Source organism: Jaculus jaculus, chromosome 7, assembly GCF_020740685.1.
Source record: "Jaculus jaculus isolate mJacJac1 chromosome 7, mJacJac1.mat.Y.cur, whole genome shotgun sequence".
Classification (NCBI taxonomy): Eukaryota; Metazoa; Chordata; class Mammalia; order Rodentia; family Dipodidae; genus Jaculus; species Jaculus jaculus.
Window position 1 is genome coordinate 34,294,816 of NC_059108.1, and position 17,652 is coordinate 34,312,467.

The following is a 17,652-nucleotide window of genomic DNA, read 5'->3' on the forward strand; positions in this document are numbered from 1 at the left end:
AAAAATAAACAAATGAAAATCCAAACATATCACAACTCTGTGATTGAATACTTTTTTACAAAATAATTAGATTACTTTAATCTTGTATTTTGATGTTCAGACTTAACTGATTTTTTTCTCTATGAAAATTGAACTAACTATATATTTTTGTGTGTTTTCCTCTAAAGATACTAATCCCTTGCCCTTAGTAATTATTATTCTATTGGAAGAATCTACAAAATATATCAGCTCAGGCCTTACTTAAGAACATTATATTAACTCATACTTCTTATTTTAATTATTTTTGAACCATAACCAAAGAGCATGTACTTGGAGCTATATTCATTCCAATAATGTAACTCTCAGAAAAGTTCAGACTCAGTATATTGGGAAAGTTCTTTAATTTGGTAACCGAAGGCTCAACCCCTGACATTTATGAGATGAAAAGGAATTGCATATTTGAAAGCAATGCATCCTTTCTTGCCTGGGATTCATTGTAAAGAGACGTTTGACATAGGATCACATAGTCAGGAATCTATTGCAATATGAAATAATTATGGGTTGAAGAGCCCAAACCTGGAGAAAAAGTACATTCAAAACACCCCAGTCTATATTTGAAGCTATTTTATTATTCTTGGTAATAGAAATAAGTAAGGGCTGGGGTTCTAGCACAATGGTAGATCTAGTTAGGCTGGTAAATGCATGCTTAGCTTGTATGAGACCCTGAGTTCAGTTCCCATCACCCAAAGCAGAAGCACTTGTAAATCAATTCCAGTGGTTTAGTGTTAATCCAATTTGATTTTGATTTTGTTTTCAGGGGAGCTGTGCCTGGATATTTATGATACAAAGGATGATTGGGTCACTTAGAAGAGCATGCATTCAAAGATGTCAGGGTCACTGGGGATAGTATGCCTCCAAGGACATTGGGGTCATTGGGGATAGAATGCGTCTAAAGGTGCTGGGGCCACACAGGATAGTGTGCACCCAAGGTTGTCAGATTTGCTGTGGATAGTGTGCATCAAAACATCTTCATTGCTGATTTGTAGCATTACCTTAAATAGAAACTGGATGAATGCAGTTCCCTGTGGTTCAGCTCAATATCAATGAAATGTCTTAAGGCTTTCTGTGTTCCCAAACTCATTCTCTTCTATCAGTCCTGGCTCTCATTCAGTAAGCCTTGTTCTGGTTTGGAGTTCTGGATATCCAAGACACCCTACACAATGGAGCCACAGAATTTCTCAAACCAACAAGTCTGCATCTACATGTTTTCCAAGATTCTATGCTAGCTAGTCTGAAGGCTCTAAAGGGGTCCTGGAAACTGAATCCACAGCCAACATGTTATTGCAATAGCTTTCTTTATGTTAACCACTTATTTATGAAACAGGAAATAAATTCATTAAACTATTCATTTTGATAGACAGAGATAATCAGAGACCCAAACTGAAGAAGCTTACCTACTCTTGTCATTTAAACTATATCAGATTGAACAAGTTCTTGTTGCCTTTTCTCCAAATTGTAATATGTTCCAAAAGCAAGCTCTTATTTGGCCTAAGTCACAGAACTTCTTTAGTTCCAGTCCTGGCATGTAGTGGAAGCCATGCTTCACATTGGCTGACTTGTGTCTCCAGGGAAGGAAAACCACTGAACAGTGACCTGGTTAATGCTCTCTCTGACCTGTATGTGTATAGTATGTCTTTGAGTAGTTCAGAGTACTAGATAACTGCATTGAGTATTTCTTTGATAATTCAGTTGTTGGTATTCCACACTTGCTACTTTATTTTAACTGGGCTCCTTTAGTAAATACAGATTTGTAGAGGATAACTATACTGGTAGGAAGATAGCCTGTGTTGAAGTAGATTACTGGTTCAGGATGCTTGACTTTTAAAAGGCATGAACAAAACAAAACCAGTTCCATGTTTACAAGATAATGTAAAACTTTCCCTGCAATATGAGCATTTTAAGATTAGATTAGTTTGCTGTCAATGATTTTTGTTTTCCCTTGTGGAAACAAACTCATGATTCATGGCTATGAGGCTTCTTCTTGGATTCTGGCATCAAAAGAGAGGAAAAGAGGGGTCTCATTAGTGTGAGAGAAATGCTTTTGCTATAATTTTCTACTGAGTATTGCCTGTCGGAGATAAGTTTATATGCCGGGTGATTTAATTCTATCTCCTAAGGATTACAATTTATACTCAAACAAAATGAAAGTGCTGGTTGGAACAAAGTAGCTATACTCAGTTATAAGTGCCAATTTTTGATGAGAATATAAAGATGGAAATCTAGTTATTTAAAGTTGACCCTATTATATCATTTATTTCACAAAACATTGCATATTTCTGGGATAATTCAGCATTCCACAATCACTATTTTATTTTAACTGAGTTTCTTTGGGAATACAGATTTGTAAAATATAATTATACTCGTAGGAAGGCAGACTGAACTGAAATAGATTGTTGATTCTCAAATTTTACATGAATAAGAAAGAGTCTTGCCGGATGTGGTGGCACACACCTTTAATCCCAGCACTCAGGAGGCAGAGGTAGGAGGATTGCCATGAGTTCGAGGCCACCCTGAGACTCCATAGTGAATTTCAGCTCAGCCAGAGATAGAGTGAGACCCTACCTTGAAAAAAAAGAAACAGTCTTTTTTGTTAAAACACAAACTGTTGTTGACTCAAGGTTTTGTTCTTCAATAGTCCTAGGGTGGTTGAACCTGAGTATTTACATTTCTAAATTTCCACAGGCTGTACTGTAAGAATTGCTGGGACAGGCTCCAAAGGGTGCACACATAGAATGATTAAGCCAGAGCTCCCAGTTCATGCCCCACCTCCCAGTTCCCTGGTCCCAATATTTCTGCTGATGCTTTGGGGTGGCCTGCACCCTGTGTGTGTGCTGCAGAAGCAGGCCTTTTGGTCCTCTGGCTTCCTGATTGACTGGCACCTGGGTCCCTAACACCTTGTTCTCCTTAGTCAGAGGGTACATGGGCACTGTGGGAGCTGGCTTCTGGCTCCTGGTTCCCCAGATTTCCAGTTCCTGTTCCCCAACCCCACTGCCTCTGTGCTGAAGAGTGCATGAAAGTGCAATGAGTAGGTCTGAGCCCAGAGTTCCCTACCTCCAGATTTCCAAAGTACCCTTGTTGTACTTGCAAACCCCGCAATCTGGGCATCTGTCATTATAACTCCATACTGTTCAAATCTAGTTCCCATTTAAAAGAGAACACTCACTGAAGTTCTTACAAGCACATATACTTGCTTTCTCCTCAATAAAGTAAGACTTTCACCCTGAGATGGGTAGACCAAAATGAGAAAAAGAAGAAAAAGAAGAAGAGGAAAATTGAGAGATCTCCACCAAGCATGCCTCATCCCATAATGGAAGTCTCAATGAAAACAACATAAATTGAATCCCAAAATGAAAATAAAACAAGCTATGTGATCCTGGACAAGAGAATTGCTAAACTGGAAGCAAATAATAAAAAAACAACAATCTATATATTAAATTTAATTGAGCAGAATTGTCTCTTAGAGCACACAGCTTTTGTCACTAGGCTTAATATAATTGAAGAAAACCAGAATATCCTCAAAGGAGAGAGAAATGAATTGAAGGTGAGTCAACAAATAGAGGATCACAATAATCAGCTAACTAAGCTTAATGAAGACACGATCAAATGCAAGAATGAAGTCCAGGAAGCATCAGAAAAAATCAGATCTCAAACTTAAATCATACCTCAAAAAAGAGATGGACACAAGGCAAAAAAAAAAAAAAAAAAAAAAAACCACCAGAAAACAAAATTCAAATAGACCTTTTAAAACCTCTCTAGAACTCCTTACTATCAGAGTCACTCATGTGGACAGAACCTCTGAGCTGCAAGATAAGACAGAATAAAATTGATTGGGAGTCCAAATAAATTGCAGTTTAAAAGAAATCATGTGAACAGAACATAAGAGAACTGTGGAAGACCTAAAATAACCAAACATCCAGATCATGGGTATACCAAAAGGGGAAGAAATCCAGGCCAGAGCGTAGAGAAAAAATTCAATAAAATTATTGGAGAAAATTTCCCCAATTTCACAAAAGAGAGGCCCATTCAGATACAAGAAGCTCACAGAACACCAAACAGACAGTAGCAAAGAAAAAATTCTTTAAGACACATCATAGTTAAAATTTAACAGTGAAAAAAAAAGACAGAGTGCTAAAGCCAACAAGAAAGAAACAGCTCACTGCATACAAAGGCAATCCTATCAGAATTACTTCACATTTCTCAATGGAAACTGCAAAAGCCAGAAGGGCCTGAAATGGAACACTTCAAAGTCTAAAAAACTAAGATGTCCAACCCAAATTACTATACCCAACAAAAGTATTTCTCATAATAAATGGTGAACAGAAAACTTTCTATGAAAAAAAAAGTCAGATCTAAGATTATGATGAACACAAAGCCAAGCCTACAAAGAATACTTCAGGGAATATTCCATACAGAAGAGTCAAACAACTAATCTCAAAAGCCGAAGATCACAATAACCAAAACTAGACCAGGCTGAGAAAAGTACAAAGCCCAAGAAAGCAGAAAACCCCATAAAGTACCCTATCATGAGAAGGATTAAATAGAATCTTAGAGTTAAAAAAAAAAAAATCAAGCAGCCCAAAAAATTTGATAAAGAACTGAAAAAGGAGCTTTCAGAGTAAACTACAAATGGTTAACACACACTTAAGAAAATGTTCAGCATCCCTAACCATCAGGGAAATGCAAGTTAAAACAACTATGAGATCCCACCTTATCCAGTAAGGACAGCAGTCATTAAAAGTCAAATGACAACAGATGTTGTAAAGGATGTGGGGGAAAAGGAACCCTCAGTCACTGTTGGTGGAAATGAAAACTTGTACAACCACTGTGGAAATTAATATGGAGATTCATGAAAAAGATGAATACAGAACTATCAACAGACCCAGTTATTCCCTTGCTGGGCATTTACCCTAAATGCTCCATGCTTCACTAACAGAGATATTTGCTCAACCAATTCATAGCTGCTCAATTCATAATAGCTAAGAACAGTGGATGAGTGGATAACGAAGTTGTGGCACATATACACAATGGAATTCTACTCATCTGTAAGAAAAAACAATGTTACATTGAAATTTGTAGGAAAATGGATGGTCTTAGAATAGATCACACTCAGCAAACACACAATCACAGAAAGACAAATGCCCCATGTTCTCACTTATCTGAGGTTCCTAAACTGGATCAGCTTGAGTTGCTGGCATGCCAGATATGCAACTTGAGGCCCAGACGATAGGGAAGGAAGGGCTTCGGGGGAAGGAATTGGAGGTTCAGGGAAATAAACACAAAACTAAACCAAAAATGAACTGGTACCTTTCTCTTTGAAGGTAGACTAAAATATTTGACCCTCAATAGGAGTATGGGGGGTTCCTAAAAAGAAGGGCCCTGGAGGGATGGGATGAAGCCTAACCTTAAAAAAATTTTGATTCTGACCTATGACAACCAGTGCCAGAGATTGGTGCTGCCCACATTGAACTGTTGATCAGAAAGACCTACGAAGTCCCCACAAGGAGACAGGCTTCTGTCACAGCACTTGATTAACTGCCTGAGGTAAAAGATAAAACCCTATCGCTGAAGACATATGCTGCTGACACAGAACATGGAAAGATCTGGCCATAATCCAGAACAGAGCCAGTCCTCAGACAGTTAGCCCGTCTACTGCTAGAAAGTGCTACATGAGCTACTGGAGGAAAATGGTCAACAACGGTGTGAGCAGGCAGGGGTCTGAGCTACCCAGAAAGTCTAAATTAAATGGGAGTATGACAAATTGTTTTTTGTGAAAACACACACTTTGAAACCATTCAGACCTTATGCTTTAGTGCTTACATTAATTGTGCCCTCATCTTTTTTTAAAAATATTTCTGGTGTTTATTTATTTGAGAGTGACAGAGAGAGAAAGAGAGAGAGAATGGGCGCGCCAGGGCCTCCAGCCACTACAAAAGAACTCCAGACGCCTGTGCCCCCTTGTGCATCTGGCTAACATGGGTCCTGGGGAATTGAGCCTCAAACCGGGGTCCTTAGGCTTCACAGGCAAGCGCTTAACTGCTAAGCCATCTCTCCAGCCCCCCTCATCTTTCTACAGGGCTCAAAAGCAAAGTCTGAAGCCTCCAAAAGGCATGACTTCTAACTCCCATTCTGCCAGGAATACTTGAATGAAATGATTTTGTGAGGTCGGGTCTTACCCTAGCCCTGGCTGATCTAGAATTCTCTCTGTAGTCTCAGGGTGGCCTCGAACTCACAGCAATCCTCCTACTTCTGCCTCCTGAGTGCTAGGACTAAAGGCATGCACCACTACGCCTGGTTTAACTTTTTATTTTTTGATTGGTAAGTGTTCATGATAAGGGGTTCTTTAAGAGTGGAATGCAGAAGAAGTAGAAATCATAGTCAGTAGGATAACTCTCCTCACCAGAAATTCTCCACAAGAATGTTGTGTCATATACACACACAAAGAGAGTAACACACCAGGGCTGGAGAGATGGCTCAATAGGTAAAGTGCTTATGGCATAAGCGTGAGGAGCTCAGTTGGGATCACCATCACCCATGTAAAAGCCAGGTATGGTTGCTATACCACCAATCACACTGCAGAGGAGGCAGAGGGGGGGAGGCTCTAGGGCTTACTGGCTAACACGTCTACCTATCTCACTGGGTTCTAGGTTGAGTTAGAGACTCTGTCTCAAAAAATAAAGCAGGATCAACTGAGGAAGACACCTGACTTTGACCTCTGGCCTCTTCATATATATGCACACATGCATGCATGTGTCCCTACTTAAATATAAACATGTATACATGCATGCACACTACACATACACACATGCATGCCACATATGGTGTTGTGTGTATAACTTGTTACTCTATAGATAACCAGGATACATCAAGTAACAATAATACACTATAATGTGACTCTATGTATATAAACTCAGAAGTGGCATGTAGTTTTTTAGTAATAATCTTAATCACACTTGAAATTAAAAGCAACTTCCATTATTTCTCATTATACTTGTCTGAGTTTTCTGGATTTTACAGAACAGCATCTATTAACTTTCATTCTTAAAATGCAATTCAATTTTCTTTTCTTTTCTTTCTTTTTTTTGTTGGTTTTTGAGGTAGGGTCTCACTCTAGCCCAGGCTGACCTGGTATTCACTATGTAGTCTCAGGGTAGCCTTGAACTCATGGCAATCCTCCTACCTCTACCTCCAGAGTTCTGGGATTAAAAAAGGTGTGTGCCACCATGCCTGGCTTCAATTTTCATTTCTAACTACAGTTAAAAGCACTTAAGCAGAAGTAGATATAAAGTCATTTAAACATATAAAGTCATTGGAACCTCAATTATATGCTGTTACCTCCCTCCTAACCTCAAGCCCACTTTGTCAATTAGCATTTGATATTTAGGAACAAAAGATAATAGCTTTTTTTTTTTTTTTGATAATTGCTGTCTTGGGCAGCAGATCCTGTACCATTCAGCAGTGTGTCTGTGACCAGGCTTTACAAGTGCATCACAGTCATCCTCCGTTGGTCTCATGCCACTTTTAGCATGAAATTAAGTACATGTTCTTGTCTAATGTCTGATCTGGTACTGTCCAGACAGTTGATGTGGGGCATAAATCCACTGACTCTGCTTGCTCCTGGCTGAGGTTGGTCTCAGTCCCTCAGCAGCCTCAATGGAAGGAGCAGACATTAGGGTGGAGGTGCCTGTTTATGTGGGGCCCTTCAGCCATGGGTTCTTCTGGGGTTCTCAGCTTTCAACTCTATCCAACTATATCCTAGGGTTATGACTACAGATGAATCTATAGCATCTTCTGTATGTTCCAGAGACTCCATGTGCCTAGTGATGCTGCTGAGGAAAGTAACAATGGATGTCTAGCTGTATTTTGTTTTTCTAGTTAGATATTATATTCTTTTTTTCAATATTACATTTTTTCTTTCATTTACACATTTTAATTAGTCCATAAAAAGCATTGGGATGAAAAATTAAAGAAACCTGGTTTTACAAAGGCAAATTGCACCTCCAAACACATGGCTCACTCAGCACCCAGGAAAAGCTGACGTTGAGGGCCCTCTGGGTATGCCTCTTTTCTTGTGCCTTTATCCTGATCTGTATCCTTTGTAACAAAACTACAACCCTACATATCATGTTACATAAGTTCTGTGATCATTCTAGCAAATTGTCAAATCAAAGAGAATAGTGGGAATTCCCATGTTTCTAGACAACTGGTCAAAAAAATAGATGGCCGGGGAACCGTAGAGCTTGCAGCTGGGTTCTGCAGTGAATTGAACATAATCAGGAAGGGCCGTATCTTACCTTGGGAAGTTTGACCTAACTCCAGGCACAGTCAGAACTGTCCTGCCACAAGAGAGCTGTGGTTGCTACTGAGGGGTAAGGTAATAATGTTTAAGGTACTTTGGTCTTAACCCAACAACCGATGTTCTTTTTCTTCTATCATGTTTCTCAGGATCACATTGCCCATGAGCATTCACAAACTGAAGAAAGTCCCACACTAAAGTGACTGGCCCACATCACTTGCGGGCTGCCAACTCATCTTGAGCACCCTGTCAGTGTTCACACCCCTCCTCATCTCTACTGAAGTATTTCTGAATATAAAAGGACTGATTCCTGATCTTTTTCACTACAAGTTATCCTCCAAGGAAGAGGGAGAAAGGACAGAAGTTTAATGGTGAGTTGGTAACAAATGCTGGTACAATGACAAAAAAATATAGGCTAAAAGTAAATTGTCATAGTTTTCACTAATTCTGACCCTGACCACATTGTAAAAACTTTACTCCAACAGCTAAAACTTCTCTGACTGAATGTAGCAAGATGAAAATCATACACAAATGTTCTCTTTTCCCACACTTCAGTGTCTTGGCTTTGTAATAAATGAGCATGTGCTAACCATACAGCCACAGGCAAGCCATGTAACTAGCTAAGTTTTTGTTCTCCCACTTAGCAACATTTCATGACTTTTTAGGGAGATAAAATGACATATTGTGTATAAAATTAACAATCCATGGTACACTTACAAAGAGCTACTCACTATTAATAGTGCTCCCAGCATTCACTTCTGAAAGGCAGAGTTCCAACTGGTTATAACCCACCAGTAGCAGAGACTGGAAGCCTGTCTTATTTACCAGGCATATGATCTGGGGAATTTGTCAAATATCTCCAGTCTTTGATTTCCTTATTCATAAAGAAGGGTAATAAACACCTTCTGCCTCACAATGTTGTTTGAAGTATGTAATGAAAAAACACATATGACGTGTTCACTACAGTACTTAAAAACTGAGCACTAGGGGCTGGAGAGATGGCTTGGCAGTTAAGCGTTCGCCTGTGAAGCCTGAGGACCCCGGTTTGAGGCTCAATTCCCCAGGACCCACGTTAGCCAGATGCACAAGAGGGCACACGCGTCTGGAGTTCGTTTGCAGTGGCTGGAGGCCCTGGCGTGCTGATCCTCTCTCTCTCTCTCTCTCTATCTGTCCCTGTCTCTCCCTCCCTCTCTCTCTCTCTCTCTCTCTCTCTCTCTGTCACTCTCAAATAAATAAATAAAAATGAACAAAAAAATTAAAAAACAAACTGAGCATCAGTGTTAGCTATTATCAGCAGTCACTGTGGTGTGGACAAAATGAACTCACAGACTTCATGTACAGTCGCTCAGCTGTGAGACTGGTGATGACAAAAATTGCTGAACACATCATATCACATAACAGGAGGGTTTGCTTCTGACTTTCTTGTTTCACATAAAAGTAAATATATTTTCATCCTAACTCTGGATCATTGCCCTGATTAGAACAAACAAATACCTCTTCCATTAATGTTGATGCAGATTCCTGAGACACCCTAGCTGAGATTATAGGAATTCTCAAAGGGTTTCTCATTCCTCTATGAGTGAGCTACCTGGTTGTACAGTGAATGCTAAGTGACTAGATGCATAAGTCCACATCCAATCAAGGCTACTGACCGAGATGAGCTTAAGTTAATTCCACAGTTCCCTGAGCTCACAAATGACCAGATCCAAGTCACTCTCTACTACTTCACACTGGTAGCCTTGTGCTTTGTATCTCCAAACACTGGCTGAGCCCCAGGATTAACTGCTGTCTGCTTCCTTACTGTGGACTGTATATGACAATGTGACACCAGTTTCTTACTCTTGCCATGCTTTCCCCATCAGGGACTCTAGTGTCTGGAACTATGAACTGAAATAAACACATACTGTCCTGAAGCTACTTCTAGTTGGGCATTTTATCCCAGCAACAGGAAGGTGACTCGGGCTATCCTACAAACAACTTGTCAGTAGCTGATTTCAAATGAGGTGAGATTCTAGTACAAAATGAATTAGAAAATGATATAATAAATTTGGTTTTCTTTTTAATCCAAGTATAGTAGGAAAGTACTGGTGCAGTCAGGTTCGCATTGCTGCCAGAAAACACCCGAATAAGAGCAGCTTGTGGGAGAAAAGGGGTTGATTTTGGCTTACAGACTCGAGGGGAAGGTCCATGATGGCGGGGAATACAATGGCATGAGCAGAGGGTGGACATCACCTCCTGGCCAACATAAGGTGGACAATAGCAACAGGAAATTGTGCCAAACAGCAGCAAAAGGGAGCTGACTATAGCATTTATAAGCCTGCCCCAACAATACACTGCCTCCAGGAGGCTTCAATTGCCATCAGTTGAGGACCTAGCATTCAGAACACAAGTTTATGGGAGATGCCCATAATCAAACCACCTGAGTAAATGAACCTGAAACATTAGTGCCTGTGGGGGTTTGATTCAGGCATCCCCCATAAACTTAGGTGTTCTGAATGCTAGGTTCCCAGCTGATGGAGATTTGGGAATTGACACCTCCTTCAGGCGGTATATTGTTGGTGGCAGGTTTGTGGGTGTTATAGCCAGTGTCTCCTTGCCAGTGTTTGGCACACTCTCCTGTTGTCCACTTTATGTTGGCCAGAGTGATGTCTACTCATGCCATCATTTCCCCTGCCACTGTGGAGCTTCCCCTCAAGTCTGTAAACCAAAATAAACCTTTTTTCCCCACAAGCTGCTCTTGGTCAGGTGATTGCCAGCAGTGTGAACCTGACTGCAACAGTGCCTGCCTCCACAGAATTTTGATACCCAATTAAGGAGGAGACTCAAGGGCTGGTGAGATGGCTCAGCAGTCAAAGGCACTTGCTTGCAAAGCATGGCAGCTTGGGTTCAATTCCCCAGTACCCACGTAAAGCCATTGCAAAAGGTGGCTCATACATCTGGAGTTCATTGCTAATAACAGGATGCCCTGTTGTGTCCATAGTTTTTTTCTCTCCCTCTCTCAAATAAATAACAAAACTATTTTAAAAAGTAGGAGACTTGGATGATATTTCTACTACTGAGGCCATCCTCTCTAAACAGAGTGTTTATAACCCCAGAGCCTCTCAGAGCTATGGAAACACCCATGATATATCTTTCTACACAGTAAATCTCGTGCAATTATCTATTTATAGTCCCTTTTCATAATGTTACTATTCCAACATCTAATTCTCAATAATTTATTCAGTTTAAGTTTCCTGGCTGTTCATTGTGATCAACCGCTTGTATTCTCCAAACTCCTTCCCTCCCCCACCCCGCTCTCACCTGTCAAAGGCTGAATCCTATTAAATCCATTCTGCCACTCTTCCTGTGCTTTCAGTCACATATCCGGGCACTGCCTGAGTAAACAAGATGACCACACTGAATGGCCCATGTTGAATCCATGATGCTCAATGCGGTAACCCTCTGCCAATGCCACTCTGGCTGCTCCACTTCCTCAGTCCGTCACGTCTCTCCCTTTACGGCCCCAAAGCTGATGCTACTCTGCTAACCCTCCTTACCGGATGATGGTTCTGCATCCTACTGCATAGGACTTCTGCATTTCAACACAGTTGAAGAACATCTAGGCAATTCAAGATACAAATCAGGGTATGATGATTTAGCTACATAAGTGCAAGGCTCCAGGCTCCATCCTCAGCCCCCTCCCAGAAGATAAAATTAACAGTCATGATAAATGTAAAAAATTTTGTAGTCCCACTAATGTAGAAAACAACTCTAAACTTTGGTTGAGAATAAATAGCTAAGGCAAATTTAGTAATTATCTCATCTTAGAATTCATTTCTCAAAGTAGTATGTTTCTAATAGTATTCTATGACTAATATTACAAAAAATTTATTAAACTTCATTTTCAGTTTATCTACAATGTACTGTTAGTTCTTTGAGCCATGAAACTTCTGTTCCACTTGATTTACAAACTTAAGCAATCCAGGATTAGGTTTTGGGAGGATTTTTTTTTCTTATTTTTATTAAAAGAACTTATGTCCCCCAACCTTATTGTGTTGAACAATAGATCTATTAAATACAAGAACCCAGTGACCTTCTCCAAGGGCCATTTGGAACCTTGGGCAAAATGTAATAGTTGTTATGATGGATTTCCACAGTTACTGGAAATGCAGTCAATAGGGTCCAAGGAAACACAAACCTGAATCTGTCTTCCAGCCCTTTATTATGTTGCAACGGCCTGGACCCCTGACCTGTGCAGTGAAGTTTTGAGTCAAAGTGTCCTCTTAGCCCATGTTCTCTGTGACACTGGAGGTCACTGCCTTTGCTGGCTTTCTCTGGCATTTTTATTCATGTAGCCCCCGCTACAATACCAAATCTGAGTTATTTTATTTTCTACATCTGCTCATCTTAACCATGTTGATAACACTTCACGGGAGGATGAGTAGAGAAAGAAAATAAGTGGGAGGAGGGGTGGCAGTGAGACTAGACACGGCATTCTCTTCCTTTGACAGCCAAGAGCCTATTTCTCTTACAGAGCTTCCTTTATGTGCATCATGGAAAGCAGTCAAGTCCCATTACTGTGAAGTCCGGGAAGAGAAAGGAGAAAGAGGACACAATTGAGAACTCTAGAAGTCAGAACAGTAACTCTTTACTCAATCCTTAAACAATAACCTCAACACTGAATTAAAAATCCTGGGGCTAGAGAGATTATTCAGTGGTTAAGGTGCTTGCCTGAAAGCCTAACAACCAGGGTTTGATTCCCCAGTACCCATAGAAAGCCACATGGACAAAGAGGTGCATGCACCTAGAGTCTGTTAAAAAGAAGGAAAAGTATCTTCTAGTGAACTATTATATTACATTATATTATATTATTATATTATATTATATCATATCATATCATATTATATTACATATGTAGGTCCATGTATGAATAGAATTATATTTCACATTTTTGGTCAGGACTTAGGATATGTATCTGATTAGGAAATTTAAAATGTTATCACCAAGGAGAGCAAATTAATGTTGCTATAAAATGTGATGTCTTCTGAGGTTCTCTGTAGCTATTGTATCAAAGCTTGGAGAGTTTACTTTAAGGAATGATGAAGTCATTCTTCATCTCCACATACTTAATTAAACACTAAACTAGGTAAACTTTGGCAATGCACAAGTATTCACTGTGCCATAAAAATCCTAAAAATCTAACCCATTTTTCTAAAACAATTGATGACAGTTATTCTGAGCATTTAAATATATGCTTAAGGATGATTTCAATTTTACATGGCATCTTTTTACTCTTCACTTTTCTTCAGGTTAAAAAAATTAAAAAAAAGATAATCATAGTTCCAGTTTTACATGTTATTTTGGCCCCAAAGAGATTAAGGAAAATCATTTAAAAATTAATAGTATCATTCTTAAGCAAGGACAATACCCTTCCTCCCTTGCCACTCCTTTCAAGAACTCCAGAAACAGGTTCATGGCTGTGAATGTAGAAAAAGTTATGTGCAGTGTCTAAAAGTGCTAAGTCTGAGCTGACAGAAAATTAGTCCTTGAAGGGCAATGAAAACCCAGGGAATCATTTCATTGTCACAACCCAGGAACTAGCAGATGCTTAGAATTCCCTGGACTTCAAGAACAAATCATCCAATGACTCCTTTCACACCCAAAGTATGCCAATAATTCAATGTATTAGTTGGATGCAAATTTCATACAATAAGGTATGGAAAGCAAACTGTAATTGGGAGTGCCAGAGTGAATGGCGCTCTGTCCCTTTGACAGAGCCCATTGTTGAACTCCAGCCTGAACCTCCGACCCTGTACTTTGCAGGGATACAATAGCCTTTGATATGAGATGGTGGGAAAAAGACTTAGAGACTCATTTCACATTCAGTTGCAATTCATCAGTTTGGCGGGACTTTTAGCAGCTTTAATGACCACAGCAATTGATGGTTAAATCAATTTGTGCCGGTGACAGCATGGCTGGCCTCTAGACTGTAACAATCCAGGCTTGCCGCAGCCAGAAAAGACTCTGTTATTCAGCTGCACACGGTTCCTCCTCAGCGCCGAGTGAGAATTTCAGGGAGAAAGCGTCTCCCAGGGCAGGCTCTGGGAAGACTCACATGCACTCCTTTGCCCACACAATGTCGCCACTTCTTTGTAAAGTGGCACAGTAGATTTTTTCCCCCTAAAGTATTGTTGCAATCCAAATATACAGTAAAGACAAGGATTTCTAATACGTAACTAAATCCTAAGAGATAGAAGCAAAGTAGAAAGAATTTAACCTTTGTTTCTTTTGATCAAAATGGGTGGCCCCAGCCTGCCACCAACAGACGCCCCACCTCCCATCAAAGAAAACAAAAGTGAAAAGAAAAACAACAGTAGAGATTATGACAGATGAAGTTTATACTTGGGGGAAAAGGTGAAAAAATACCACAGTAGTTTTTATCAAGGAGGAAACGTTGCTCCCTCTTCTGTTGGTCACAGGTATTTTTTTTTTCCCCAAACAACACCTTTTAAAATTTTCAAATTTATGTGTTTACAACAAAAAGGTCTCATTGTCAGCCTAGCTAGGCTTATGCAATTTACTTATAATAGAATTGTTGAACAAATGGAATCTTTAATAAACCTACTTGTTCAATATTTGGGGACTCTATAAGCAAAAAATGGTACTTTGAAAACAGGGAAAAGAAAAGTCAGCTGGGCATGGTGGCGCACATCTTTAATCCCAGCACTCAGGAGGCAGAGGTAGGAGGATTGCCATGAGTTCAAGGCCACCCTGAGATGACAGAGTTAATTCCAGGTCAGCCTGGACCAGAGTGAGACAAAAAAACAAAAAAAGAACAAAAAGTCATTTCACCATGTAACTTTTTGTGCCATCATGGATGAGGGTTAGTATCATGAAGTAACCATAGGCAATACTTTACACCTGCAAGTTTAAACAATGGAGTGCCAATATATTATTTAAACATCTGAATAATAAAGTCTGGAATAACTCAAGATCCATAGAGGTACTTTAAGAGATTCTAAAACACAAGAGCTAATTTGAATAAATGTTTACTATTTTAAATATGTGCTTATGCTACAATTTTTGTAAAATAAATAAATAAACAAATCCACTGGAAAAGTAATCGAAAGTACAAGTTTGAATTCAAGTCTGTATGAAATTGACCGCAAGAGTGGAATCTCTGTGACCTTGAGTAACCTTTTATGTTCTATTAAAAAATCAGACCAAATGATGTTTCAGAGCTATAATGAAGAAAAGAGAAATCATTCCTAAAATATGGATAGTCCCATGGGAAATGAACTGTGCCAAACATGAAGCTATAGAATTGTGGGGAGGAAAATATAAACAACCATTTCCATCGGATTTGTCTAAACATTGAAAGAATATTGAGGTTGTACAGAGGAGGTCTTGGCACTGAGTCCAAGGACCTTACTTGGTAACTGTGGAGGGAGGGGGAGAAAGGAGATGAGTTGCCATGGCAACACTGGTGCTGAGCGCAAATGGAACAAGTGTGCATCTTCCCAAGGGAGGGCAGAGGGTGGAGAGTGGAAACGAGGGGGAAGGGCAGAACAGCTCCAGCAATGACAGTTTGTGCTGAATAAGTGTTTTGTGAGAAGCTGTGACATGCTTCACATCAGAATGTATTTTCAAAGAGTTCTGAGACCTTCTGTATACACTGTCACAGCAACCAAAGGCCATTTCACGTTGAAATAGATATTTGTCTTATTTATCCATTGTGGATACCAGCAAAACTGAAATCATCTTGCTGCATGTATTTTTTTTTCACCTTTAAAATAAAACTAAACCAGAGAACCAGCACCCTGATAAAATATAGGCTTAACAGTACATGCATTACATTTGTGCCATCACCCAATAATTTTAATAATAAAAAAATGTGAATTATAAAATGTTCTGGTGAGTGGCTACCATCTACTACTGCCAGTATATTTTCAACATCTGAATAATAATGCTGTGAAAAAACTTAATATCCTCAGGTGTGCTTTATCAGCTTTCTTTTTTTTTGGGGGGGGGGTTTCAAGGTAGGGTCTCACTCTGGTCCAGGCTGACCCGGAATTCACTATGGAGTCTCAGGGTGGCCTAGAACTCACGGCAATCCTCGCACCTCTGCCTCCCAAGTGCTGGAATTAAAGGCGTGTGCCACCACGCCCAGCCTACTTTATCAGCTTTCTAAGATACAAAAGCTAGGTTGAATAAACTGTTCATTATTTTAAAGGTGTTCATGCTACAATCTTTGTAAAACAAGTAACCTAGAAAAGTTAAGATATCTGGTCAACCTTTTCCATATTATCTTCCCATCACTCACTAGAGAGCCTACACTGAGCACATGTTTGACATGTTTGTTGACCACTGAGAAAACAAGATGTACCTCTTTTTTGAATTACTTTTAAAAATTATTTTATTTTTATTTATTTATTTGTTTGAGAGAGTAAGGGGGAGAGAGAGAGACAGGGAGAGAGGGAGGGAGGAAATGGGTGTGCCAGGGCCTCCAACCACTGCAAACAAACTCCAGATGCATGTGCCACCTTGCGCATCTGGCTTACATGGGTCCTGGGAAATTGAACCATGATACTTTGGCTTTTCAGGCAAACACCTTAACTACTAAGCCATTTCTCCAGCCCTTGTTTTTCAAAATTTTTAGAGACAGCTTGCAAAGAAACAAAAAATGAAAATCAGGGGAAGGGAGCAGAAGCCTGGTCACTTTGAGTTGCTTGAGGGTAGGGTTTTGATGTTTTTAACTGTGCAGAGATGTGGTTCCAGATTCTCCCAGGACTCAGCATCATGGCTGTGTGCTTGTTAATTCCCAGAGTGGCCACTGCTTACATCCATAAATTCTCCAATGGAGGCAAGAAAAAAAGGATGTCCGTATTAGATATCAGTGGGAGCTAATGGAACAAGACAGGAATATCTCTGGAGTCAATCATTACTATGTGTCCAAGGGCTTGGATAACATTGATTAAGGAAGTATTTTCCTGATTGATGAATACAGTGGTCATCTACTCCTGCTTAAAGGCTGTTCAGTATATTATGTAGCATGCAGGATGTTATATAATACCTAATAAAAATGAAAAAAACATGAAAACTTTTTTTTTTTAACCAGCAGTATGACAGCCAACTTTCACAAATTCCTAGGAAAGACATTATTATCATCCCAATTTCACAAATGAGAAAGGATACCCCATGGAAGTCTCATTTGTATTTTCAAAGTTACTTCTCTGAAAAAGCTGGAATTTAATTACAGTTCTCTCTCAATCATGACTTTTCCACATCTCCATGGTACTGACTTTGTACCAGAGTCCTGCTCTATCTTCATTGGATAACTG

At 39.7% G+C, this 17,652-nt stretch overlaps 1 pseudogene; it reads left to right on the forward strand.

Moving 5' to 3' along the window:
- The first annotated feature begins 17,077 nt into the window (after positions 1-17,077).
- LOC101610130 lies at positions 17,078-17,289 on the forward strand (annotated as a pseudogene).
- Positions 17,290-17,652: the final 363 nt, after the last annotated feature.